This window comes from Lipotes vexillifer, unplaced genomic scaffold (genome assembly GCF_000442215.2).
Source record: "Lipotes vexillifer unplaced genomic scaffold, Lipotes_vexillifer_v1.1 scaffold617, whole genome shotgun sequence".
NCBI classification, from domain to species: domain Eukaryota; kingdom Metazoa; phylum Chordata; class Mammalia; order Artiodactyla; family Lipotidae; genus Lipotes; species Lipotes vexillifer.
In genome coordinates, this window is record NW_006771417.1 from 242,937 (window position 1) to 270,725 (window position 27,789).

Sequence of the window (27,789 nt, forward strand, 5' to 3'; positions counted from 1 at the left end):
ATCTTTAAATCCTAGAGTTGTATTTTCCAAAAATATCTCTAGATAATCAACATGAAAACATAAATACAAGCATTATAACTGACCCAGAGAGAGTGACTTGGATGGAAAGAAGATCCAAATGACTAAGCTATGGGATAATATACCTCATTATATCTATAAATTTTCTTATTATCTCCACCTGTATTTCATTCTCCAATTACAAGTGTGTTGCCTTGCCTATTCAGCCTCTCTGATTTTTCCTAAATTATTTTGTTACAGTGCAACTATGCAGCCAAAATTAATAATCATACCCTGACATTATTACTCATAGCTTCTCTGACATGGTTAAATGTTCATTACTCATTAGCCCAGGAGAGCAGGATCCTGAGCAACTAAGAGGAATAAAGATGTATTTTGATGAGGTATCATTCAAGGTTGGCAAATTTGGATGGGGTGACTATGAGATATCGAAGTCTATATAATGTACCTTAAAGACAGGTAGAGCTTTTCATTGAAATAAACAGTGATTAAAGCCAAAGAGTAGTGACCTCCTTCATATGTAAAGGGCACTGCTGTTAGCTTAATTTCATGTAACTGTTTACACAACACAAGTAATGGACATTGGATGATGAAATTACGATTCAGAGATTAGGTTTATAAGAGACAAAACCAACATGAACTGAAATTGTGATTCCTCTTTCAGTATTCTTCCTGCTACACTGTGAAATACAGCATTTTATTTAGCAGCAACCATGCAGAACTTTAAGTATATAATATGCTGATTTCAAAGCAAATTTTAAAAGGATTCATAGAAGGATATTTGATAATTTCCTTTAGGAATTAATTTCAGTATTTAATGTCACTGTGTAATTGAGGGAAATTTTTTCTGCTACAGGAGAGAACCAGTCTCTTAGCTCAGGGTATTATGTGCGTTTTTAATTAAACTCAGCACAGTTGATGAGAAGAAAACGTCCAAAAATTTGTTCTTTAATGAGCCATTTTATAGAGTACTAACACACTAGGAAAAGCAGTAACTTGTCTAACTCAATCACCTGGCCCATGATGGTATTTTACATTCCATAAGCATATGCTATATTAAAAAATAATAATTCTGGGCCTCCCTGGTGGCGCAGTGGTTGAGAGTCCGCCTGCCGATGCAGGGGATACGGGTTCGTGCCCCGGTCTGGGAGGATCCCACATGCCGCGTAGCGGCTGGGCCCGTGAGCCGCGTAGCGGCTGGGCCTGTGAGCCGTGGCCGCTGAGCTTGCGCGTCCGGCAACGGGAAAGGCCACGACAGTGAGAGGCCCACATATCGCAAAAAAAAAAAAAAAAAAAATAATAATAATAATAATTCTGATATCTATCATAAATTAAAAGTAAACTAAAATTAAACATATGCAGTTTAGAGAATAATAATTTTAAAAGCACCTGTGTAATCACTACCAGATTTAAGAAAGTATCATCAGCTGTCAGCACTATAAAGGTGTCTGTTGTAGCAAAACTGCTCCCCTAACCCCCCTAGAGGTAACTACTCTCATCAAGAGGGTAAATCATTCACTTAACTTTCATTATAATTTTACCACCAAGGCATGTAAGACTAGACAATATTTTATTGCTTCATATGGTTGGCAGATTTATGTGAATGGAGTTACACTGTATGCTTTCTCCTATGAGTTGGCTTTGTTTGGTCAATATTATGCATGAGGGTCATCCATCTGGATATACTAGTGGTAGAATGTTTATTTTCCACACTTTATAGCATTTCACTGTATAACTCCTCCTCAGTACTTTTTGCCAACTATTTTTGATAGCTTATTTGGGTTGTTTCCAATTTCTTGCCATTACAAACAATTTTGTTAAGAATTTACCCTTATAGACAACCCTTGAAGCAAATGTGAAAGTGTTACTCTAGTCTATACGTATGGGAATAGATTTGCTTGGTCACAAAGCACACTCATGCTAAATTATTTTTAGTTAAAATCACCAAAGTTGTTTTTATCATTTATACTCATCCCAACATTAATATTGAACAAATTATTAATTTTTGCTATCTGGTGGCTATATTTAGGAATTGGGTGTGGTTTTAATGTCAAGTTCCCTGACTACTATTAAAGTTTAGGCATTTTATTTATTTATTTATTTTTGGCTGTGTTGGGTCTTCGTTTCTGTGCGAGGGCTTTCTCTAGTTGTGGCGAGCGGGGGCCACTCTTCATCGCCGTGCGCGGGCCTCTCACTGTCGCAGCCTCTCGTTGCGGAGCACAGGCTCCAGACGCACAGGCTCCAGACGCGCAGGCTCAGTAGTTGTGGCTCACGGGCCCAGTTGCTCCGGGGCATGTGGGATCTTCCCGGACCAGGGTTCGAACCCGTGTGCCCTGCATTGGCAGGCGGATTCTCAACCGCTGCGCCACCAGGGAAGCCCAAGTTTAGGCATTTAAAAAATAAGTTTATGGAACATTTATATTTCCTCTTCTGCATGATGCCTATTCATGTTTTTCACCCATTTTCCATGAACCACCTGTTCTTACTGTTCGTATCCTGAATATTAATTTTAGCGGGAAGCAGCCACATAGCACAGGGAGGTCAGCTCGGTGCTTTGTGACCACCTAGAGGGGTGGGGTAGGGAGGGGAGGACGGAGATGCAAAAGGGAGGAGATATGTGGATATATGTATGTGTATAGTTGATTCACTTTGTTATAAAGCAGAAACTAACACACCACTGTAAAGCAATTATACTCCAATAAAGAGGTTAAACTAAAAAACAAAAACAAAATAACAAAAAATACAAAATTACTATATTAAAAAAAAAAACAGTTTTCTGCCAGTTGTAAATAGTGGAAATATATTTTAGATTACTACTTGCATTTTGCTTATCTGCAAAGTGTCTTTAATTTGTTTTAAATTGTCTTATACTGTTAAAATTATCAATTTCTTCCTTTAGGCTATGTACTTTTTATAATTTGATTTAAAAATTCCCTCCATCACAATTATAAAATATTTTCCTATAGTTATACGTGTCAATCTTTAATCCATCTAATATTTATTTGTGTAGAAATCTAATTTCATTTTATTATTCAAATAGATGACCAAGTTTCCCAATATTTATTTAATAGGATCTCCTTTTTGCACTGATTTTCAATGCCCACTCTGCTATAAACAAAATTTGCATTCATGAATGAGATGGTTTCTGGACTTGTTATTTTATTCCATTTGTTTACTTGCCTATCTCTTCATCAGCATCATTCTGTCTTAATCACTATAGTTTTTAATAAAACTGGATGCTTAAAAGGAAATTCCCTCACCTTAATTTTCTTCTTTAATGGTTCCCCGGCTGTTTTTGGTCTTCCACTCTTTTACATAGAATCACTTCACCACATTCCACAGAAAATACTGTTGAGTTGTTTTTGTCGTTGTTTTGAGAAAGGGTATCATAAGTTAACAGAGTATTGGCACATATAAAATACTGAAATTTTATATCTAAGATCATGTTTTCTTTCCTTTTATTTATGTGTTTTTTAATATCTTTCAGTAAAATCATATGTATTTTTCTTCCCAAAGAGCTTGCTCATTTTTTTTTAGTTTAATTATTAGGTATTTTATATTTTTGATGTTATTACAATTACTACCTTTTAATACAATTTCATTCTCCAAATGATTTTTACTGTTGTATAACATGTAGTTTCTTTTTGAATACTGATATCTATCCAACAACAAGACTAATTATTTTATTAATTCTATTAATCAGTGTGTTCAATTATGTTATCTAGATATAATGACAGCATTGTTTCTTCCTTTCTAATTTATCTTTATATTTTGTCTTATCTCACTGCATTAGCTTGGATCAATGCAGTGTTAAATAGAAATTGTGATATCAGGAACGATTTACTTGTTCCTTATTCCTAATTTTAACTGAGAGCTTTCAACATATACCATTAACATGATGTTATGTATTATCTATTATATTTTTGTAAGAATCATTTTCCAGTCTAAGGAAGTTCCCTTCTATTTTTAGTTTCCTAGGAATTTTTAACCTGACATGATACTGAATGTTAAAATTTCCCTCTACATCTACTGTAGGAATAAAGAGGTGAATTACATTGATTCATTTTCTAGTAAAAAATGGACTTTGAATTCTTGGGAAAAATCCAGCTTAGATTATATGTTTTTATTTCATAAATGGATTTAGATGCAAATGATGTATTTAGCATTTCTGCTCATGAATAATTTTGGCCTGTAATTTCCCTTTTAATTTTTTATACTCTTTTGTTTTTGTTGTCAGTCTTTCTCTTTTTTTTATATGGTCTGGAAGAACTGGTGTAAACTGAAATTATCTGAATAAAAAAACTTGCCTTTGAAACTACGTGGACCTCATATTACTACAACGAGACGATTAAAAAGAAAGTGGTTTTGTTTTTTTTTTTTGATGGTGATAAAACCATTCAGATTGACTATTCCTTCTGGAATCAGTTTGGATGAGTTGAATTCTTATAAGAATTTATTCATTGTATCTAAGTTTTATATGTATAGAGTTTTCATAATATCCTTTTATTAGCTGTGTAATACCAATAGCATCTCTAGACATAACTATTTTGTCTTTCAAATTACTGTGTTTTGGGTGCCTTTTTTATTAATCATCCAGGGAGTTATATATTTTATTCGTTTATTCAAATAACCCTCTTTGGGCTCAGCTGATCTTCTCTAATGAACTTTTTATTAATTTTTACTTTTTATATTTCCTTGTTTTTCATTTCTTTAAATTATCCTCTGTTTTAAAAATTCAGTATCTTAAGTTGGATATCTAGCTTATTATCTTTTAGCCTTATTTCTGCCCTAAATTAAGGTCTTAAACTAAAATTTTCCTTTAAGTATTACCTTAGTACATGCCGGAAGTTTGGAAATGCATTTACTTTATATTTATTCAATTATAAATAAATATTTTATTTATTAATTTGATGTTTCCTTGGTTTCACAAAAATTTAGATGTAATTTTTTAAATTTTCAAATATGTGAAATTTTCTATTTGAAACATAATTGATTTCTAATTTAATACCATTGTGATCAGAGACTGCCTAGAAAGCTTTAAAACATTAGCCAACCATATATGACATCCCTGAGTGCCAGATTCAAAGATACTGGATTTTTTTATATGCATTTAGTGAGGGATAGTGTGGTTTTTCTCAAGAACATGTACAGCTTTGGGTGGAGAGAAGTGGGTTTGAATCCCAACTCTCCCTCTCTTCAGTGGTTAGCACTGTTGACCTTTCCCTTTGCATGGAATAACTCTCTGCTTTAACACACTGCTGGATTCCTTCATCCACTCTGGTCACTCCATATAAAGATTACTGCTGACCTCTCCTGCTTTACCTAAACTTAAAATGTTGGAGTTCCTCAGGGTTGGGTCCTAGGTCCTCTTTTGACTCAACAGTATCTTCCAGGCGATCTTATCCAGTCTTTTGGCTTAAATCATAGTTATAAGCTGGTGACTTCCAGGAATCTGACCTCATTCTATAGAAGTCATCACACATGTCCACAAAGACAGTGAACTGCAGATGGCTGCATTTTGGTCTATGATGCATGACCAGCACAACTACACATGGAAGTGCTATCCTGAGATCTGGATCTCCCTATCTAAGCACTAATTTAGCAGACCCACTACGAATGGCTCATAGGCACCTGATTAGTACTTAGATCTTTGGAATTATCTTAGGGTGAGAGTTATGACTTGGTTAGAGTTTACCAACTACAGCTCCCTATTCATACACCCTCCTCCATGCTCCACCATTTACCTTAATGAGTTATAGCTACCTTCTGCTTTACTTGGTATTCAAGGAAGAACCTTCTGGTTTCAAGGTACTGTGATTGCTCAGAATGTAAGTTTCCTTCAGTTATCAGTTGGAGTTAGCTTTTCTCACTAGGACTTACTGGGTGGACCAAAAGTCACTGCCATACTATAAGTGCATAATAAGTATGTGTTGAAAGAAATATTTAGTAAATGAGCAGGCTAGTGTTCTTGAACCCACGCATAAGTAGAGATCAAGATCTGGGAGACAGATGGACAAGGCAGACCTCATGGACTTCTCAGATTTTCTTGCTCTTTTCAGTCCTAAAAATGTGATGCTGGCCAACATCAGAATCTGAAGAGACTTTGTCAGCCAGAGATATAGCTGCAAGAACCCAAAGAGCTAAGGAGCAATAAGGAGCAGGGTAGCCCTGCTTTTTGGGTCTGGGATAGAAGAGCCTTTGGGTAAAAATCTCATGCTTTAGGTAACTCTGTTACCTGAATTTACTCAAATCTTAAGTAGTTCACTATATGATGCAGAACATTATTGCGACAACCCTTCTTCTTGCATCACCCCCACCTAACACATCCACAGTTTCCATCTGGATGTTTTTGTTTCAACTCTTCTGGAAGAATTAAAACATCAGTACACAAACAAAATAATAAAATATTCTCTGCCAGTCAGGAATGTCATTCATTCTGTTCTAAATACAAAAGCAATGTGCTTCTGTAAAGAATCATCTTAAGTGATTTGACTATCGATAACAACAATGAAATAACTGTCCCAAGGGTTTTTTCCTAATTTAAAGAGGGTTAAATTGCTCATTTCCATGTTGATTAGCATTCACTTTAAAATGTGGCAAATGTAATTCCTCTGTAACCCACATTTAATAACAAATAGCTTATCTAGCCATTAAATGTAAAGGGATCACTGTTCTGTTTGCTAGATACTTTTTAGATAGTAATGATTAAAATAAAATTATTTCAAACATCCTGTTTCCAAATATTAAAGTTGCTGATTTATTTGCTTTCTTTGCCATAAAATAAAATGTTCCCAGTGTGGAAGGTACAGCATTTCTTAATACAGCTCAGCTGTCTTCACAAATGCATATATTTAAAATTAAAAACAAATTGTGTAAGCTGACATTTAAAACTGGAATTTGTTGCCTTAAGGCAAAAGCAATCACTGGCCTGTGCTCAGTGGTATTTGATCATTTAAGTTTTTCTCCTGCAGCATTGCTGTAATACATAGTTATTTAATAAGTAAGTAAAGCACATTATTTAACCCTTTATTAAACTAATAATCTCTATGTCCCAACATTTAGAAGATAAATACATAAAAAATTAAGTGATAGATTATTATAAACATAAAAAATGAAATAATTAAATGTTATTTTTATGTTCCACATGCTTTGGAAACAGTATGCATTTTGACATCTAGTTTTCCCTGCTTTCACTTAAGCAGAAATTAAATAAAATTCAAACACTGTATTACTTTAAGTTGTTTTTACTTTTTTTATGCTGCAAGAGATGACTTATGCCTTCTTTGTATCTAGAGTCAAAAGTATTCAGAGATTAACCACCAGCAAGTTTAATGTTGGTCACAAATTGGAAACGAAGGAATATAGTTAACTGCATATTATCATAAAAGTAGGGATGATACATGAGAAGGCCAGCAATCAACTATGCTCATTTGAGGCAGTGCAATAGCAAATGTTCCATAACTGTATAGATTTCATTAAAACCACTTCAATATCTTGCAATAACATTTATTTCCAACACTACTGATAAGTGTAATTTATTATCTAACAGTTTAGTGTCTGTATATGCTAAATACTGTTCTAGGTGCTGGAGTTGCAATAATAAATAATCCAGTCCAACTGATTTAGGATCTTGCTAATGGGATAAACAGGGAGTTAATAGTTCAGTAGATGATATGCTCTGATAGGAATAAATACTGTGAGCTAGGGCAGGTTACAAAAAAGGTAACCCAAAAGCTGTGAAGGAGGATGACAAGCTTTGTAGAAGACCTATAAGTTGATTTTTACAAGGTGAGTAGTAAATAGTCTGGTGAAGAGAAGTTGGTGGAAAGTGTAAAAGATTACAGTAGATTGTTCTTCTATGGGGGAGAAAAGGAAAAATTAAAAGATAGGCTCTTGCATAGCCTTTCATTGAACTTTATCCTTCTCTTTAGTGTTTGCAGTGATTGAAATAGGACTGCAAGAAAAAGATTATTCGCACCGCATGGAAATGTATGACTGCTGACGGAATCACCCATATCACTGACAGAGAAATGTGTGAACTCCTCATAGGCAACCCCTGAATTTTGTCACATTGGTGACCACTGGGATGGCCCTCTCCACGCAGTGTGAAATAACTTATCCTACTGAGATACAGAAGAAACAAAATTATATCTTGGAGAGAGTACTCAGCTGCAAAAGATAACACTTATTTTAACTAGATACAATTATACTAGAGCATGTACTATGAGTTAGGATCTGTACATTAATTCTCCCAAAATTAAGGTGTCCTTACTCCTTTATAGATGAGCGAACTATAACTGCAAGAATAATGTTGAAGCGGATGCTAAGACAAGGATTGGAGGGCAAAAAGTGTATTTAGGAGGGCAAGGAAAAACTGGCAGGGAGTAGGGGTGGTGGCAGAAAGTAGGGAAGAAGGCCAATAAAAGGTATACAATTTAACTATTTATTAAGTGAGCAACTGAGGCTTCATCTCAGGGAAAGTACATGCTTCCCCTGTTATTTGAAAGTGGAATGTTCCTGTGAAAACTTTCGTAAGCTGAAATGGTGCAAAGCGTTACCTTAGGACAATCTTGCTAACGGATGCAAAACACTGAGATAAAGCACAGATGCTCACAGACACAGTCCGAAGCTGTGCAGGCTTGACACTGTGATGCTGAGAGTAGTTCCCAGGGAAGGAGGTTGGTGGCACCGCCCGGCTGCTCGGGCTATACACTGCCTCTACAAGGACTCACAGCAAAACAAACAATGCTGAACACTATTTTCCCTTTTCGCTTCTTTTTGTAAAAGCGAAAATCCTCCTTGGATTTCTTTCTGTTAGCAGAAAACAGGTACTAATGTAAGTGTTTCCGAAAAGCCAAGTGATGTAATGCAAACTTTCAAAAAGCGGGGGATATCTGTACGGGGAAAGAGATGAAACCCATGCCTGGGAATTCTCCTGTCTACGGAGAATTTGAATGGGATATTTATAGTCAGTAGAGTCATTTGTTTGGGATTCCTGAGGATGAGGATGTTCCTGAGGGGCGGTGTTAATACAGCCTCTTTTATACCTAAGAGTGGGCATCTGTGGTTTCAGGTAGAGAAACAAAAACAAACAATTCAGGCATAGCGGTGTAGGTACTGACAGCTGAGAGAAATCCAGGGAACAGTGAAAGTTCTGAATTACGAGGATGGGGCACTGCGGGTGTCTGCTACAGATACTGTACAGTTTGGAATTGCAATTAAAATCTAAATAAAGGCTAAAGCACAACTATGAATGGGCTAAAATGAGTCTATCATGTCTTTAAAACAATATACCAAGCATATTTTGAAATACTGAAGGCTTATCTTCTTAATAACCAGTGGATAAAGCAATTATAGATTACTATTTAATAGGAAAAATTTAAGTGCTGAGTAAGAAATTATGCTCTGCCCCCCAAGGTTTAAGACTATGTTTTAATAATAATACTTGGAGTAGAGAGTTGAAGAAGATGAATATGAAAGTAGAAAACAAAATCTAAGATAAAGAAAAAAATAAAATAAAAGCTGTTGAGATGTACCAAATATGAAATAAGAGTACAAGCAGATAATATAAGAGCTATGACAATTATAAATCAAACAAGAGGTCAGTGAGGGGAAAATTCATTTCTAAGTTATAAATAGCAGAAGTTATTTAGGGAGACATGAGATACATGGCCAACTATATACTGATTTTTCACTTAAAAAAAAGTAACCATAAAACAATGCCAGTGGCACAAAACACATTTTTTTTTTTTTTTTTTTTTTTTTTTTTTTTAGAGCACAGGCTCCGGACGCACAGGCTCAGCGGCCACGGCTCAGGGGCCCAGCCGCTCCGCGGCATGTGGGATCTTCCCGGACCGGGACACGAACCTGTGTCCCCTGCATCGGCAGGCGGACTCTCAACCACTGAGCCACCAGGGAAGCCCCAAAACACACTTTTTATAGAAAAAAGAAGAGAGGGGAAAGGCCTTTCACCCCACCGTGGGCTTTGTATAAACAATCCCAGGCAAAGCTCATATAATCATGAGGTGATTTACAGACATATTCCTTCTAAAAATACTTCAGAATTTCTCTTTCTGACTTACTTCACTAATACCATATGCTAACAAATACATATGGAAACTAAAAAAAAAAAAAAAACAAAATGGTTATGATGAACCTAGGGGCAGGACAGGAATAAAGACACAGACCTAGAGAATGGACTTGAGGACACAGGGAAGGGTAAGGGTAAGCTGGGATGAAGTGAGAGTAGCATGGACATATATACACTACCAAATGTAAAATAGATAGCTAGTGGGAAGCAGCTGCATAGCACAGGGAGATCAGCTCGGTGCTTTGTGACCACCTAGAGGGGTGGGATAGGGAGGGTGGGAGGGAGACGCAAGAGGTAGGGGATATGGGGATATACGTATGCATATAGCTGATTCACTTTGTTACACAGCAGAAACTAACACAACATTGTAAAGCAATTATACTCCAATAAAGATATTTAAAAAAAAAAAAAATTCAGAACTGCCCACTGAGTGAATCATAGGATTTCCAGCAGTGCACAAAATTCTCAATGGGACTTCAGCTCTGGCTTCAGCTAATAGCTGGAAGGAAGTCCAGGAACCGAATTAAGAAAGGAAAGGAAGTGTAATTTGATAATTTGATTTGTATTTAAGAAGCTACACAAACTTGGGACTCAGCTTTAAAAGTACATATGTGGTTCCCAATTAATTATTCAGAATGAAAGTGGTTTTAAAGGGTAGTTTTGATTCAAAATTTTTATTTTTTAATAAATATTAATTTAGGACCTATTACTAAACATTTGTTCTGAGTATACACTGTGGAAAGTGCTAAGAAAACCATTTTATATATCCAATATTATATATAGCCAATATTTTGTAATAACTTCAGAAAAAAAATTTAAAAAAAGAAAACCATTTTATTTCAGTTTTGCCAATTGTTTAATTCTTCAAAATAATTATGTTGGCCCAAATTAAGATGGTCATCAGGTTTTTCCTGTGCAAGAAAAATATCTTTGTTATCCAAAATCATTAAAAACAAACAAACAAACAAAAAAACTGTTCTGAAGAATAGGTGACCATGACTGTTAGTATTATGGCCAATTAAGTTATTCTTTTCAGTTATATGTCTGGATCCAGAATTTTTTTGTAAAGGGCAGCTTTTCCACTGTTCAAATTTTATGCACATTAGCTTATTCAAAATTGAATCTCAAGTGTATTCAGTTTCTTTAATGATGCATTGAACATATGGACTTCCATAAAGTCTGAAGATCATTCAGACTTTCTTATAGATCTAGCCCATATTTGTCACCATTATTTTGTGGAAAAATCTCATTTTGTTTACTTCCCTTTAGCTTTTGACTCTATGAAGAAGATATGGCTGCAGTATAAGAAATGAATGCTCAATACACTACTGTCTGCTAATGCTCATAAGATTTTTATACCTCAAAATTCAGATTCTTTGATATTTCTTTGGACTTCTCAGATAGCAATTTCCAGTAAAGAAAATTTTGATTATCTTTTTAATTTTTAGGTTTGTCGTTTGATGGTATTTGATGAGCTAGAAAACTGACACTCCCAATAGAAAAGAACAAGATTAAGATTCTATTATATATAGATTTTTTTAAAAAGCTTTATTATAGAGGTAGTACTTATTTGGATCAAGCACTGCATTGAACAATTTTATTATGACATTTAACTTTTTGGAAATCCTATGAAGTAGGTATCACTTACTGCTTAAAGAGGTTGAGTAGATTTTTAGATCTAGGGTTAGAACCTAGTCTGATTCCAAGATTTCTTTTACTCATAGTCAATTCAATACACTTCTTCCCACTGGGCTGATTATTACAAAGCAAAAGGGATTTTACCACAAATAAAAAAAGAAAGAAAAGGGGAAAAATCTAGCACAGAATAATAATTCCAAACGAAAGGAATAAATGTAAGTTTACATACTTCAACCGTTAATTGGCTTGTATTTAATAATTCCACTTTGAGAACAAGCTCATTATATTAGCTAGGTATGTGTTTTACAGTTCTTCTTGGGGTATAAGTCAAAAAGCTGTATTATTGAGCTAAAAATTCTAATGGTTATTGACTGAGATGACTTTATGGCTAAGCTGAAGATATACTTCACTTTTTACAAAACAGATGAGACCTCATTTCTAACAGTTTTCTGTCTAAAATTGAGTTAAACTCCCTTAAAAAATACTGAGGACTTCACTCTCGGCACTGGAATAGATATAACACTACTTGTTAAGAAAAATCTTGGCTGTGTTTTTCAGTGTTCCTCCAACCTACTCCTTAAACAGAAGCCCATCTCCACACTGAGATGAACTTAATTTTGTTTCTTTCACAGGACCAAACACAGGGGTATGTCTTTAAACTGTAAATGAAATGACTATATTCATACTTACAAAGAACACCTCAAATTTATGTTTATCAAAAGAAGACTTCACTATGCACTGATTGTTCTGCCCAGAATTACTTTCTAAGTAATGCATAAAACCACATATACTTATACCCTGGCATAATTTCTTTGGTTCTCCCATAGAATTACCTTTATGAAAGCCATTGCTACAGTTGCTCTAAAGATTCAGGCTTGGTGAAAAATCTTTTAGAAGAAAAAAGGTTATCAAATTTGTAGGCATATGGTTGTTCATAACATTCCTTTATTATCCTTTTAATGTCCATGGGATCAGTAGAGATGGCTCCTCTTTCATTTTTAATGTTAGTAATTTGTGTCTTCTGTCTCTCTCTTTTTTTAAGTTAGCTTGGTTGGAGTTGTATCAATTTTATTGATCTTTTTCAGCAACCAGAATTAGGTTTTACTGACTTTATCACTTTCCTGTTTTTAGTTTCATTGGTTTCTGCTTTAATTTTTAAATGTATTTTCTTTTGTTTACTTTGGATTTACCTCGCTCTTTTTTCTGTAGTTTTCTAAGGTGGAAGCTTACATTATTGGTTTTAGATCTTTCTTCTAATATAACAGTCAATGCTTTAATTTTTTTCTAAGACCTATTTTGGTTGCAGCCCACAAATTTTTCTTTGAGACTTCCTTCTTTGATTCATACTATTTAGAAATATCTTGTTTAATCTCCAATTATTTGGCGGGGGGGGGGGGTCCGGTATCTTCCCATTATTGATCTCTACTTTAATTTCATTTTGATCCGAGAGCATATTTTGAGTGATTTCTATTTTTTTATAGTTTGTTAAGTTGTGTTTTATGACTAGAATATGTTCTATCTTGGTGAATATTCCACGTGAGCTTGAAAAGAGTATGTATTCTGATACTGTTTGATGAAGTATTCTATAGACGGCAGTTGAACCTGACAGTATTAAGTTCAACCATGTTCTTACTGCTTTTCTTCCTGTTCAATACATCAATTACTGATAGAGAAGTGTTAGTATCTCCAAGTATAATAGTGGGTTATCTATGTCTCCTTGAAGTTCTATCAGATTTTGTCTCACGTATTTTGATGCTCTGGTGTTAGGCACATACACATGAAGTTTTGTTATGTCCCTTGGTGCTTTGATCTCTTTATCATTATGTAATGCCTGTCTTTATCCCTGATAATTTTCCTAGATTTACAGGCAGCTTTGTCTAAAATTAATATAGTTACTTCAGCTTTCTTTTGATTAGTGTTAGCATGGCATCCATTTCTCCATCACTTTACTTTTAAAGTGTCTTTATATTTAAAGTGGGTTTCTTCCAAACAAAATATATTTGGGCCTCTCTCTCTTTTACTTAATGAACTCTGACAGTCTCTGCCTTTTAATTGATGAATTCAGAACATTAACATTTAAAATGATTATCGATATAGTTGGATTAATATCTACCATAGTTGTGAGTCTTTTCTATTCACCACTCTTGTTTTTATTCTTAACATTTTTATTAGAGTATAACTGCTTTACAATTTTGTGTTAGTTTCTGCTGTATAACAAAGGGAATCAACTATATGTATACATATATCCTCATATCCCCTTCCCTTGTGCGTCACTCCCACGGTCTCTATCCCACCTCTCTAGGTGGTCACAAAGTACCAAGCTGATCTCTCTGGGCTATGCAGCTGCTTCCCACTAGCTATCTATTATACATTTGGTAGTGTACATATATCAATGCTACTCTTTCATTTCATACCAGATTCCCCTTCCCCCTCCCTGTGTCCTCAAGTCCATACTCTACTTCTGTGTCTTTATTCCTGTCCTGCCCCTAGGTTCATCAGAACCTTTTTCTTTTTTTTTTAATTTTAATTTCATTTTATTTTATTTTTGGGGGGGGGTATGCGGGCCTCTCACTGCTGTGGCCTCTCCCGTTGCAGAGCACAGGCTCCGGATGCAAAGACTCAGCGGCCATGGCTCACGGGCCCAGCCGCTCTGCGGCATGTGAGATCTTCCTGGACCGGGGCACAAACCTGGGTCCCCTGCATCAGCAGGCGGACTCTCAACCACTGCGCCACCAGGGAAGCCCCTTTTTCTTTTTTTTAGATTCCACATATATGTGTTAGCATACGGTATTTGTTTTTCTCTTTCTGACTTACTTCACTCCGTATGACAGACTCTAGGTCCATCCACTTCACTACAAAAACTCAATTTAATTTCTTTTTATGTTTGAGTAACATTCCATTGTATATGTGTGCCACATCCTCTTTATCCATTCATCTGTCAATGGACACTTAGGGTGCTTGCATGTCCTGCCTATTGTAAATAGTGCTGCAATGAACATTGTGGTACATGTCACTTTTTGAATTATGGTTTTCTCAGGGTATATGCCCAGTAGTGGGATTGCTGGGTCATATGGTAGTTCTATTTACAGTTTTTAAGGAACCTCCATACAGTTCTCCATAGTGGCTGAAACAAGTTACATTCCCATTAACAGTGCAAGAGGGTTCCCATTTCTCCACACCCTCTCCAGCATTGATTGTTTGTAGATTTTTTGACGATGGCCATTCTGACCAGTGTGAGATGATACCTCACTGTAGTTTTGATTTGCATTTCTCTAATGATTAGTGATGTTGAGCACCCTTTCATGTGTTTGTTGGCAATCTGTATATCTTCTTTGGAGAAATGTCAGTATAGGCCTTCCGCCCACTTTTGGATTGGGTTATTTGTTTTTTTTGATATTGAGCTTCATGAGCTGCTTATATATTTTGGAGATTAATGCTTTGTCAGTTGCTTCGTTCACAAATATTTTCCCCCATTCTGAGGGCTCTTTTCGTCTTGTTTATGGTTTCCTTGGCTGTGCAAAAGCTTTTAAGTTTCATTAGGTCCCCTTTGTTTTGGTTTTTATTTCCATTTCTCTAGGAGATGGGTCAAAAAGGATCTTGCTGTGATTTATGTCATAGAGTGTTCTGCCTATGTTTTCCTCTAAGAGGTTTATAGTGTCTAGACTGACATTTAGGTCTTTAATCCATTTTGAGTTTATTTTTGTGTATGGTGTTAGGAAATATTCTAATTTCATTTTTTTACAGTAGCTGTCCAGTTTTCCCAGCACCACTTATTGAACAGGCTGTCTTTTCTCCGTTGTATATTCTTGCCTCCTTTGTCAAAGATAAGGTGACCATATGTGTGTGGTTTATCTCTGGGCTTTCTATCCTGTTCCACTGATCTATATTTCTGTTTTTGTGCCAGTACCATACTATCTTGATTACTGTAGCTTTGTAGTATAGCCTGAAGTCAGGGAGCCTGATTCCTCCAGTTCCATTTTGCTTTCTCAAAATTGTTTTGGCTCTTTGGGGTCTTTTGTGTTTCCATACAAATTGTGAAATTTTTTGTTTTAGTTCTGTGAACAATGCCATTGGTAGCTTGACAGAGATTGCATTGAATCTGTAGATTGCTTTGGGTAACAGAGTCATTTTCACAATGTTGATTCTTCCAATCCAAGAACATGGTATATCTCTCCATCTGTTTGTATCATCTTTAATTTCTTTCACCAGTGCCTTATACTTTTCTGCATACGGGTCTTTTGTCTCCTTAGGAAGGTTTATTCCTAGGTATTTTATTCTTTTTGCTGCAATGGTAAATGGGAGTGTTTCCATAATTTCTCTTTCAGATTTTTCATCATTAGTGTATAGGAATGCAAGAGGTTTCTGTTTATTAATTTTGTATCCTGCTACTTTACCAAATTCACTGATTAACTCTAGTAGTTTTCTGGTAGCGTCTTTAGGATTCTCTATGTATAGTATCATTTCATCTGTAACCAGTGACAGTTTTAGTTTTTCTTTTCTGATTTGGATTCTTTTTATTTCTTTTTCTTCTCTGACTGCTGTGGCTAAAACTTCTAAAACTACGTTGAATAATAGTGGTGAGAGTGGGCAACCTTGTCTTGTTCCTGATCTTAGTGGAAATGGTTTCAGTGTTTCACCATTGAGAACGATGCTGGCTGTGGGTTGGTCATATAAGCCCTCTATTATGTTGAGGTAGGTTCCCTCTATGTCAACTTTCTGGCGGGTTTTTACCATAAATCAGTGTTGAATTTTGTCCAAAGCTTTTTCTGCATCTACTGAGATGATGATATGGTTTTTCTCCTTCAGTTTTTTAATATGGTATATCACATTGATTGATCTGCATATAATGAAGAATTATTGTGTTACTGGGATAAACCCCACTTGATCGTGGTGTATGATCCATTTAAATTGATGTTGGAGTCTGTTTGCTCATATTTGGTTGAGGATTTTTGCATCTATGTTCATCAGTGATATTGGCCTGTAGTTTTCTTCTTTTTGTGACGTCTTTGTCTGGTATTGGTATCAGGGTGATGGTTGCCCTGTAGAATGAGTTTGGGAGTGTTCCTCCCTCTGCTATATTTTGGAAGAGTTTGAGAAGGCTAGGTGTTAGCTCTTCTCTAAATGTTTGATAGAATTCACCTGTGAAGCTATCTGGTCCTGCACTTTAGTTTGCTGGAAGATTCTTAATGACGGTTTCAATTTCATTGCTTGTGATTTGTCTGTTCATATTTTCTATTTCTTCCCGGTTCAGTCTTCGAAGATTGTACTTTTCTAAGAATTTGTTCATTTCTTCCAGGTTGTCCGTTTTATTAGCATATAGGTGATTGCAGTAATGTCTCATGATCCTTTGTATTTCTGCAGTGTTGGTTGTTACCTCTCCTTTTTCATTTCTAATTCTGTTGATTTGAGTCTTCTTCCTTTTTTTCTTGATGAGTCTGGCTAATGGTTTTTCAATTTTGTTTATCTTTTCAAAGAACCAGCTTTTAGTTTTATTGATCTTTGCTATTGTTTTCTTCATTTCTTTTTCATTTATTCCTGATCTGATCTTTATGATTTCCTTCCTTCTGTTAACTTTGGGGATTTTCTCTTCCTTTTTATCTTATTGCTTTAGGTGTATGGTTAATTTGTTTAATTGAGATTTTTCTTGTTTCTTGAGCTATGATTGTATTGTATAAACTTCCCTCTTAGAACTGCTTTTGCTGCATTCCAAAGGTTTTGGGTCATCATGTTTTCATTGTCATTTGTTTCTAGGTATTTCTGGATTTCCTCTTTGATTTCTTCGGTGATCTCTTGGGTATTTAGTAGCATACTGTTTAGTCTCTTTGTACTTTTTACACTTTCTTTCCCGTAATTGATATTTATTCTCAGCATTGTGATTGGAAAAGTTACTTGATAGGATTTCAATTTTCTTAAATTTACCAAGGTTTGATTTGTCACCCAATATATGATCTATCCTGGAAAATGTTCCATGAGCACTTGAGGAGAAAGTGTACTGTTTTTTTTTGGATGGAATGTCCTATAAATATCAATTAAGACTACCTGGTATAATGTGTCATTTATAGCTGTGTTTCCTCATTTGTTTTCATGTTGGATGATCTGTCCATTGATGAAAGTGGGGTATTAAAGCCTCCTACTATTATTGTGTTACTGTCGATTTCTTATTTTATGGCTGTTAGCATTTGCCTTATGTATTGAGGTGCTCCTATGTTGGGTGCATAAATATTTACAATTGTTATACCTTCTTCTTGGATTGATCCTTTGATCATTATGTAGTGTTCTTCTTTGTCCCTTGTAATAGTCTTTATTCTGAAGTCTGTTTTGTCTGATATGAGTATTGCTACTCCAGCTTTCTGTTGATATCCATTTGCATGGGATATCTTTTTCCATCCCCTAACTCTCAGTCTGTATGTGTCCCTAGGTATGAAGTGGGTCTCTTGTAGACAGCATATATATGGGTCTTGTTGTTGTATCCATTCAGCCAGTCTGTGCCTTTTGGTTAGAGCATTTAATCCATTTACATTTAAGGTAATTACCAATATGTATGTTGCTATTACCATTTTCATAGTTGTTTTGGGTTTTCTATTGTAGGTCTTTTCCTTCTCTTGTGTTTTCTGCCTAGAGAAGTTCCTTTAGCATTTGTTGTAAAGCTGGTTTGGTGGTGCTGAATTCTGTTAGCTTTTGCTTGTCTGTAAAGATTTTATTCTCCATTGAATCCGAACGAGACCCTTGCTGAGTAGAGTAATCTTGGTTGTAGTTTTTTCCCTTTCATCCCTTTAAATATGTCATGCCACTTCCTTCTCTCCTTCAGAATTTCTGCTGAAAGATCAGCTGTTAACATCATGGGGATTCCCTTGTACATTTTTTTGTTGCTTTTCCCCTGCTGCTTTTAATATTTTTTCTTTGTCTAATTTTTTACAGTTTGATTAATATGTGTCTTGGCATGCTTCTACTTGGATTTATCCTGTATGGGACTCTCTGTGTTTCCTGGACTTGATTGACTATTTCCTTTCCTGTATTAGGGAAATTTTCAATTATAATCTCTTCAAATATTTTCTCAGACCCTTTGTTTGTCTCTTCTTCTTGGACCCCTATAATTCCAATGTTGGTGTGTTTAATTTTGTCCCAGAGGTCTCTGAGACTGTCCTCAATTCATTTTATTCTTTGTTTGTTATAAAATGAAATGATGAAGAGGAAAGTCTAAAAGTTTCTGAAAAGAAGGATTAAGAGCCAAAGTGACATATAACTTTTCAACAGCAACACTAAAGGCTAAAACCCAGTTGAAAAATAAATAAAATATGAGCATAGAATAAACGCATTTATATATACTGACAGACAAGGGCTCCCAAATTTTACCTTGTGTGTATTCTTCCTTAGGAAGCTGTGGGAGAATAGGTTCCACCAAAAGGAGGAATAAAGTAAGATATAGGAAATCATGAGATCAAGGAAACAAGGACTACAGCCTAAGAGAGAAACAAAAGCATTCATAGGATGACGATAAAGAGAAGTCCCAAAAGAACAGCTGTGCAGCAGGTCTGGAAGGCAACCGGGTAACACTGGGGCAGAAAGACCCAGGACTTCACCAGAAGAGGGAGGGGCTGGACAAGGACTGATCTATTATTCCATTTATCTGATGTTTTGTAATCAGACTTTTTTCTTATGTATGGTAAATAGTTCAGAGATGAATTAGAAATAGGCAGTGGTTTTAAAAAATTGAGCAAATATAAAAATAAGGCCGTTTCTAACTCCAGGAAAAAATAGGTATACAAGAAAGAAAATATAATTATAAAGTAATCACAGTACCTTATGAGGGTCACATAAAAAAAATCTACAAGTCACAGTGACATAAATTCTGATCATTGACTTAACAATACAATAAAATACAAATCCCTATAGACTGACAAGATATAAGTGAAAACATGAAGGCAGAATAATGTGTATAATATAATCACATTTTATGTTTATGTTTTATACAAGAGTAGAGTTTATGACTTGATAATAAGTATTTAGAAACTTATCTAAAAAGATATGGACCAAATTATAATTAAATGCTATTACTTAATGTTCCATACTTATATATTCCTTAATTTTTAATATAAAGAAGTATCTAAGCATTCCTTTTAAGAATTAATTTTGTATAAAATATGGATCCAGGGCTTCCCTGGTGGCACAGTGGTTGAGAGTCTGCCTACCAATGCAGGGGACGCGGGTTCGTGCCCCAGTCCAGGAAGATCCCACATGCCGCGGAGCGCTGGGCCCGTGAGCCATGGCCGCTAAGCCTGCGCATCCGTAGCCTGTGCTCTGCAACGGGAGAGGCCACAGCAGTGAGAGGCTTGCATACCGTGAAAAAAAAAAAAAAAATTATATATATATATATATATATATATATCAAAAATGTAATTTAACTTTTACACAGTATTTCAGTTTATGTGCATCATAACTTAGCCACTTTATTTTCATTGTATGTTTAGATTGCTTGTGGTATTTTTCTATTTTAAATATCTTCATGTATAAAACTTTGGAATTAATGTGATTATTTTTCTAGAATACATGCCAGATGGAACTGTTCATAGGAAAAATTCACATTTTAAGTCTTTGATAAGTAATCCAAAGCTGAACATCAAAACATTGAGACAATTTATATCCCCACAAGCAATATTTAACCGTATCTATTATCTCACATCTTGTCAACACTGGGTAGTATTCTTTTTTCATATTTGACAAATTTTTTTTGAAAAACTCTCCAAGTTTGTATTTATATGATTACAAGTGAGGTAGACCATGTGTTCATATGTTGTAATCCATTGACAGTCTTCTGAATGTACCCCTCTCCTTTCCTCTCCTTGTCACTGCTGTAAATATTTCAGTCATATCTCTTGGGCTCTTAGGCTCCCATCTGATGGCACAGCCAAGCTCTCTTTCTTGTGTTCCAACCGATAAACTGCTTCTAGGTTTTTTCTTCTAAATCACAAATCTGATAATATCATTTGCTTGCTTAAAAGCCCATGAAGACTAGCAATTTCCCATAGAGCAAAGTCTAAAATTCTTCAAGTGGAACACTACTTCAGCATTAATATGGGCTCAAGTATTTTCTTAAATTATAAAAATGTGTTTTCATGACAGCCTTTGCTCAATAATTATAAAGTACTTGGGATTAGATAGCTAATTTTGCTCATTATAGTATTCACTCTAACTACCTAAGAAGTGATTAAGGAGTGACATCACCAAGATGGCAACATAGGTGATTGCTGACTTTGTTCCCCCTCAGGAGAAGAACAACTAATGACTATTCAAGAATAAGACATCACTGAGAAAATCCTACAACACATGGTGTGAGGTTAAAGCACCCCTTGCACCACGGAGATCAAGACACTAAATCAGAAGGTGAGAGAAGAAGTTACACATTGATAGCATTGCCCCTCCCCCAGGCCAGTGCAGCATCACATGGAGAGGTCTCCCTTCAGCCTCCAGTTTCTCCAGTGAGCAAAGAAAACCCAGGGCGGACAACCAATCCCTACCCCCAGCATGTGGGTCAGTTTGTGGGAGCCCCTACTCTGATCTTGCCCCAGATTGCAAGGGAATCTTCAGGGCTCAACCACGGGGACAGAGAATTGGGGTGAGGGGTCTTAACGACACTTGGATCTTGGCAGACTGAGTTCATACCTACAGTGCCCAAGTAGTAATCCCAACCAGCAACAAAGTGAAAAGATAACCTACGAAAGGGGAAAAATATTATCGTTATATATCTGATAAGGGGTTAATATCCAAAATGTATAAAGAATTCATACAACTCAGTACAAAAACAAATAACTCAACACCTACCATAATTATCACTTCATGATATATGTAAATAAATTGGGAATATGCCAAAAATCACTGAATTGTACATTTCTAAACAATTAAAATGGTAAATTAAAAAAATCATCATGCTGTAACCTGAAACCTCCATGGTGACATATGTCAATTATATCTCAATAAAGGAAAAAAGAAGTGATTAGTCAATGATGGTAGAATATATTGACAAAGGACAGAGTAGCAGGGTCAGTATGGTGTGCTGGTATATCAACTCTATGGAAAAATCAAATGAAACATATAAAGTCCTATTTGTATTGTGTGTGGATCTCCCACCATGGCTGATTTCAATCTACCAGTGGTTTAAGAACCAGCTCACAAATTTCTTGAATATTAAACAGTTGGCTCTGGAGAGCCAGTGTAAGCTGACTCCAACCACCACTGACAGTGCCAATAGGGTATTATTTGGAGAAGTGGCAACATTCTAACTTGAGTTAGAATGCAAAGGAAAGATCCTACAGAAGAGATGACATTGAGCTAAGACACAAATGAAAAGAGGAATCAGAAAGTTGAAAGTCATCTGAAAAAACAGCTCTGGAAGAAAGAGATATGGCAAACACACTAAGGCAGGAAATCACTTAGCACATCTGAAAGACAGAAAGAACATATATTTTTAATTTATTTTTCAGTTGGGAGCTCACCTTGAGATCAAAAGTTCTCTTAGCCATGGTGAAAGCAGTATTTTAGAAGAGGTGAATTACGATTCAGAAGCTAAGATCAGTTTTGGTTCTTTTGTACTTCTTTGCTAATAGAGTTTCCAATTACTGCTGGGTAATTCTTGGGGGGAGGGTGGTGGCACAGATATAGAAATATAAAATCTACCAGAAACCTGGGTTTATAGAACACAAAATACAGCAGGAAATAAGTATTATTCTATTTTACCAACATTTATGGTTCTCAGTGTTCATTCTAGACACTCTAGTCTATATTTCTTCTTCAATCTTGCCAAGCCTACAAATTAACTATACTTTTAAATCCTGTTGCCATATTAAGATGAATAGTAGCTTAAATATACTATGCTGAAATGTATCATTGGGCAGTCTTTGGATAAAATATAAATCAAATTGTAGGAACAAAGCAAGAATAACTGGATGAAATTCAATTATCAGCTTTGGGAATCTTTTCCCTTTGGCATCAAGATGACAAAAGATAATTCTGTTTTGTTTATTTTATTATATTTTATCTTGGGGAGAATCCAAAATAACATTTTAAGAATGAATCAGTTGGAGTTCAAATCCAGGCTTGAGAAGTGAACAGCTCCTCCAGAGTGAAAATAAATCCTATTGTGAAGCAAAGGAAGATTAGGAGGATTAAGTGTCACATGTGGAGGATCTGAAAGTGGATTTGTTTTTTATTATTGAGGTATTTTTATGGGTTAATTGTATGGGGATCCGGTTCATTTGTTTTTTCTAAGCTGAGATGAGCCAGTATGTCTCTGGGGCAGGAGAGACTTGTGCTGCTTGTGAGGATGTGTATTATTTGTTTCAATATTATGCATTAGCAGCTAACAGTCCCAAGAAAGGGATTATGACTTGGTAGTCTCAGAAGTAATTAATTGTTACTGACATGTTAGCTATATTAATAGTTACAGTACTCTCTTTATCCAATACAATTCTCTTTCAATTGTAATTTGTATACATGTTCAAATTGCTTTAGTAATAATGCTCAACATTTACACAGAATTTTTAAAAGTTCAAGGCAATAGCTAAAACAATCGAGTTATTTCCAAAAACATGAGTTAGGTATAGAATGTGGCTGTCAAAACTGGAAATTCAATTTTTCCTTGTTGAAGAACTAGAAAAAAATCAGCTTTGTTACTGATAAACTTTTTCTACAAGAAACATATCTCAATTTTTATTAAATTATAGAAAACATTATTAAATGTCCAATGGAATTAGTTTGAAGCTATGAATCCCAGATTATTTTACTTTATTATTTAAAGTTATATATTAGTTTACTTCTCTAGAATTACAATAAATTTGTAAATAATATAAGCTTTGCAATAAAATAAACACAAAGGACTGCAATTTAGATACAAGGTAACACAAAAGCTTTAGAAATCACTTATTAAAATGAAGGATCCTGAGTAATTAGAAATGAGAGGAGGTAGAGAGGTAATTCAGATTACCCTGTTTCTAGTTCTAAACTATTCTATTAATGAGTAATAGAATTAATTCCATGTGAATTTGGATTCACTTCTAAGTGTACCAAAAGACCATATTGTTGGAAGTTCAGCACAAGAGGCCAGATATTTACTCTGAATCCACATGGAAAATAAAATTAAGGCAACTGTTCATATTACTTAGGCCAGAAAATACTCTCATCCAAATCCCCAGCAAGAACCGAGTAGAAATATTTAGCTCTGGGATTTGGGAAAAAAAAAAAAAAAAGATTTTGCATATTTTACTTTAGTGCATATTTCCTATTTCTTGTACATAAAATTCAGTTTCATTTAAAAGGCAAATTGTAAACTCAGCTTCATTTAGAATTCAGGTAATTTTCAAAATATTTTGGGCCCAAATAAATCTTTAGATGGAAGTATTTCAACATTTATCTAAGAAAGCAGTTTTATGAGGTCTATGGCAAATTTAATTATTCCAATGTTTCCCGAAGTGGGCAGCATGTACAAAATTCTGTACAATATGAATGTGTTGATCAAAAGGAATTTGGAAAATGCTGTTAAATCAGCTTAGCATGAGATCTCAGCTTTTTTTATATCTGGATATATGTTGTCAGTCTATGTATTAAGTCTACTGAAGTATATGTTGAAATACAGCCCCCAGGCATCCCAGACAGAGGGAAGATTATGAGCCAATAAGAGCAGGTGGGAAAGCATAATGAATCTTTTAAGAAACTATGAGGAAATTCTGGGGTTGCAGGAGATAAATCTGGAAATGGATGCCAGAGCCAAACTGTGGACATTTTGAATGACAGACTAAGTAATTCAGATTTTTTAAAAAGTCAGCCAGCAGCCATTGACGCTTTCCAAGGAGGGGAGTGATAGAATAAATATGGTAGTTCAGGAGGATCAATCTGGCTGAAAATGGATAGGTTGGTGTGGAGAAGGGAAAATACTGGAGGCAGGGAGTCCAGTTAGAAGGCCCTAGCAAAAAATCAGGAGTGAGATTAAACATGAATAGTGAAAAGAGAATGCAAAAGGAAGAATGAGAACAAGGTCTATTGCAAGAGAAGAACGGGAGGAATGAGGGACAGTTTCAAAGATTTTTAAAGAGCTCTCCAAGAGACTGATGGTGACTTTAGTGATCACAGTGAATCTTTTGCAGCTTCTCTGGGTTATGCTTGATACAGGTTCCCATGCCTTGATACAGGTTTTCTACCATAATGGACTTTCCATTCTTGGTTAACATAGCTAACTTATAATTCATTCTTTAGGACTTCTAGCTCACTTGTCATCTTTTCATTCTTAAATAATTTTTATATGTTCTCTTAGTATCCTAGATATACAAACTCTACAATATTTAAATCAATGTATTTTACAGATTGATTAGGTAGATTACAGGTTCCCCAGTCAGATTACAGGCTCCCTGAAATTAGGGATTAAATTTGTCCACTTTCAACAGCCAGCACAGTAGCACATAGTGGAAACTCAATCACTGCTTGAACAAGGAGTATGCCTAGGAATCTTAGAATGTTAGTAAGCCTAAAGAAAGACAGAAATGGGCAAATAGATGGAATATAAAGATTGAGGAAAGGCAGTTTTATCAACATGTTGGAAAGCCAATGGAAATAAGATTGAGGAAAGTGATAAAAAGGGAAATTGATGAGGCAGAACTGCAGAGTGAAAGGCAGGCTGTAGATTGCAGATCTAGCGTGGAGAATTCACCCTCTGGTACTCCTACTTTCTACTGTTTTCAAAAGAGGCCTCATACCCCTCCATTTCCTCACCTTAGTTCCTTGTGTTTCCACTTTCAAGAATTCCATCCCATCTTGAGCCTCTTTTTCAACATTTACACATGCACACTTATAGCACAGGTCAAATGTCACTATCCCCTGAGACATTCTGTGGTCACTTATTTCTCTGAATCTCCAGAGTGACTTTTTTCTTAATATGCAGCCTGAAGCACTCCTACCTAAAATTCACGTTAGGTGATACTTTTGGGAAGTTTGCCGTTATAGACATATTCTATCTAATAAATGACAAAAGGATGATAGAATTAGAATCATCATTTTACAACTCCAAATGAAGTAACAGGTTTAAGCAAATGATCATCTATGGATACAAGAACAATTAGCGGAAAAAGGTTGGTGGGGTACTTAATGATGGATGGATCAAGGCAATAGTATCTGAACCCACTGATCAAACTTCAAGTCATAAAAAGAAAGAAAACTAGACATCATACACCTCCTTATGGAAAGACACAACACACCCTCTAATATATTTTTACCAAGAAAAAAATGTTAACCTGGGGCTTCCCTGGTGGTGCAGTGGTTGAGAGTCCGCCTGCCGATGCAGGGGACAAGGGTTCGTGCCCCGGTCCGGGAAGATCCCACATGCCGCGGAGCGGCTGCCCCCGTGAGCCATGGCCGCTGAGCCTGCGCGTCCGGAGCCTGTGCTCCGCAACGGGAGAGGCCACAACAGTGAGAGGCCCGCGTACAGCAAAAAAAAAAAAAAAAAAAAAATGTTAACCTGCATTTGACCAGATTTTATCTGTAACAACAAGTTTAAAGGAAATATAGAAGACAGAGAAAACGTGCAAAGACAACACTGGGTTGTATTCAGTAAAATCTCAAATTTGTGAAACAATACAGTTTTTCAACAAATAAATTGCAAGGAGTAAAATTTAAAGAGGGAGTGAAAACCCCATAGTTTAAATATATATTAAAAGAAACTTAAAGATGTGTCAACCAAAAGTGTGATAGGTTTGGATCCTGATTTCAACAAACCCAAATTTATAAATCATTTATTAGACAAATGAGAAAACAAGACCACCCACTGATACCAAGATACTGTTAATTTTTAGGTATGATGATGGCTATGTTTAAGCATCATTATTCATCCTGAAATACTTTCAGATGAAATGATACAGTGTTTGGAATTTGCTTCAAAATAATGCATGGTGGTGGCAGGGGTGGGGAAGTGAGTGGTGGTGCTACAAATGAAATAAGACTGATTGCTATTGGAGTTGGATAGTAGCCACATAGTTCATTTTTATTTATGATTGAAAAATTCTATTTTGTGCCATTTCAAAATACAAGCTCCTGTGCTCCATCTTAGAACTATTGAATTCGAATATCTAAAGGAGAATCTGGAAATCTGCATTATTAACAGGTTCCGAAGTGATGATTATGCACACTAAGATTTGGGAATTGTAATCCTAAACAATTTGTCCCATTGTTCTTGCTCTTGTCAGAGACATCCAGTCAATTATATATGCATGCTGTATCTTTAAAGTCAGAAATTGGGTCTTGCATCTCCCAAAGCCATATATTTTATATGTGCTCAATAAATATTAGTGATGTTAGTCAAAATCTTTATTGCTGTTCACTCTGAATAAACATTCTAGGTCTAGGAAATACGAGACTTACCCATATATTCAAAGATATTAGGAGTGTGCACCTTCTCAGCTCTTAGCAATAATCTTCTGGCCATGTGGAATTTCTTTCTTAGTGGTATTTAACACTCCTAATTCCTAAAGGGCTAGTATTCTCATACCTCATGCAGCAAGGATAAAATTTAACAGATGAGAACAATAACCTCCTCTTTCACAGACAGATAGAAATAGAGAATCTTAGCTTCCATGTGTAGAAAAAGAAAATGAAATGTGAAGTGTTTATACCTGCCATTACCCCTCAACTTTGCCTTTGTCAAGATTTTCTTTGTTTGCAATGGTTCATTTATTAAGTAATCACTTTGACCCTCCTAAGAGGGTATTCTTGGGAAAATGTAACCTTATATTGAGAATTTTTTCCCCAAAGACTTAGTATTCCCTATACCTTGGAACTCTTGAAAGAACTCTATGATAGATTCGGTCCTAGTACTAGTCCAGTGTTCTAGTTCTGCCACTAAGTAGCTAGGTGGTTTTGAATCCAGCCCTATTTTTAATGGGTCCTGGTTTCCCCACATATATAACTCTAAAATAAAAGTCAATCTACTCTTGGATCATCTGTAAGTTAACCTACAGTTTTACATTCCTTCTAGGAAAAAGTATTTCACCCAACATTTAAACAGGAAA

General features: G+C 35.5%; 1 protein-coding gene across 1 annotated transcript in view; it reads right to left on the minus strand.

Annotated features, from left to right (window-relative positions):
* The window catches only part of ZNF804B (zinc finger protein 804B), a 511,655-nt gene that overhangs the window by 54,883 nt on the left and 428,983 nt on the right, over window positions 1-27,789 (minus strand). The window lies entirely within an intron of this gene.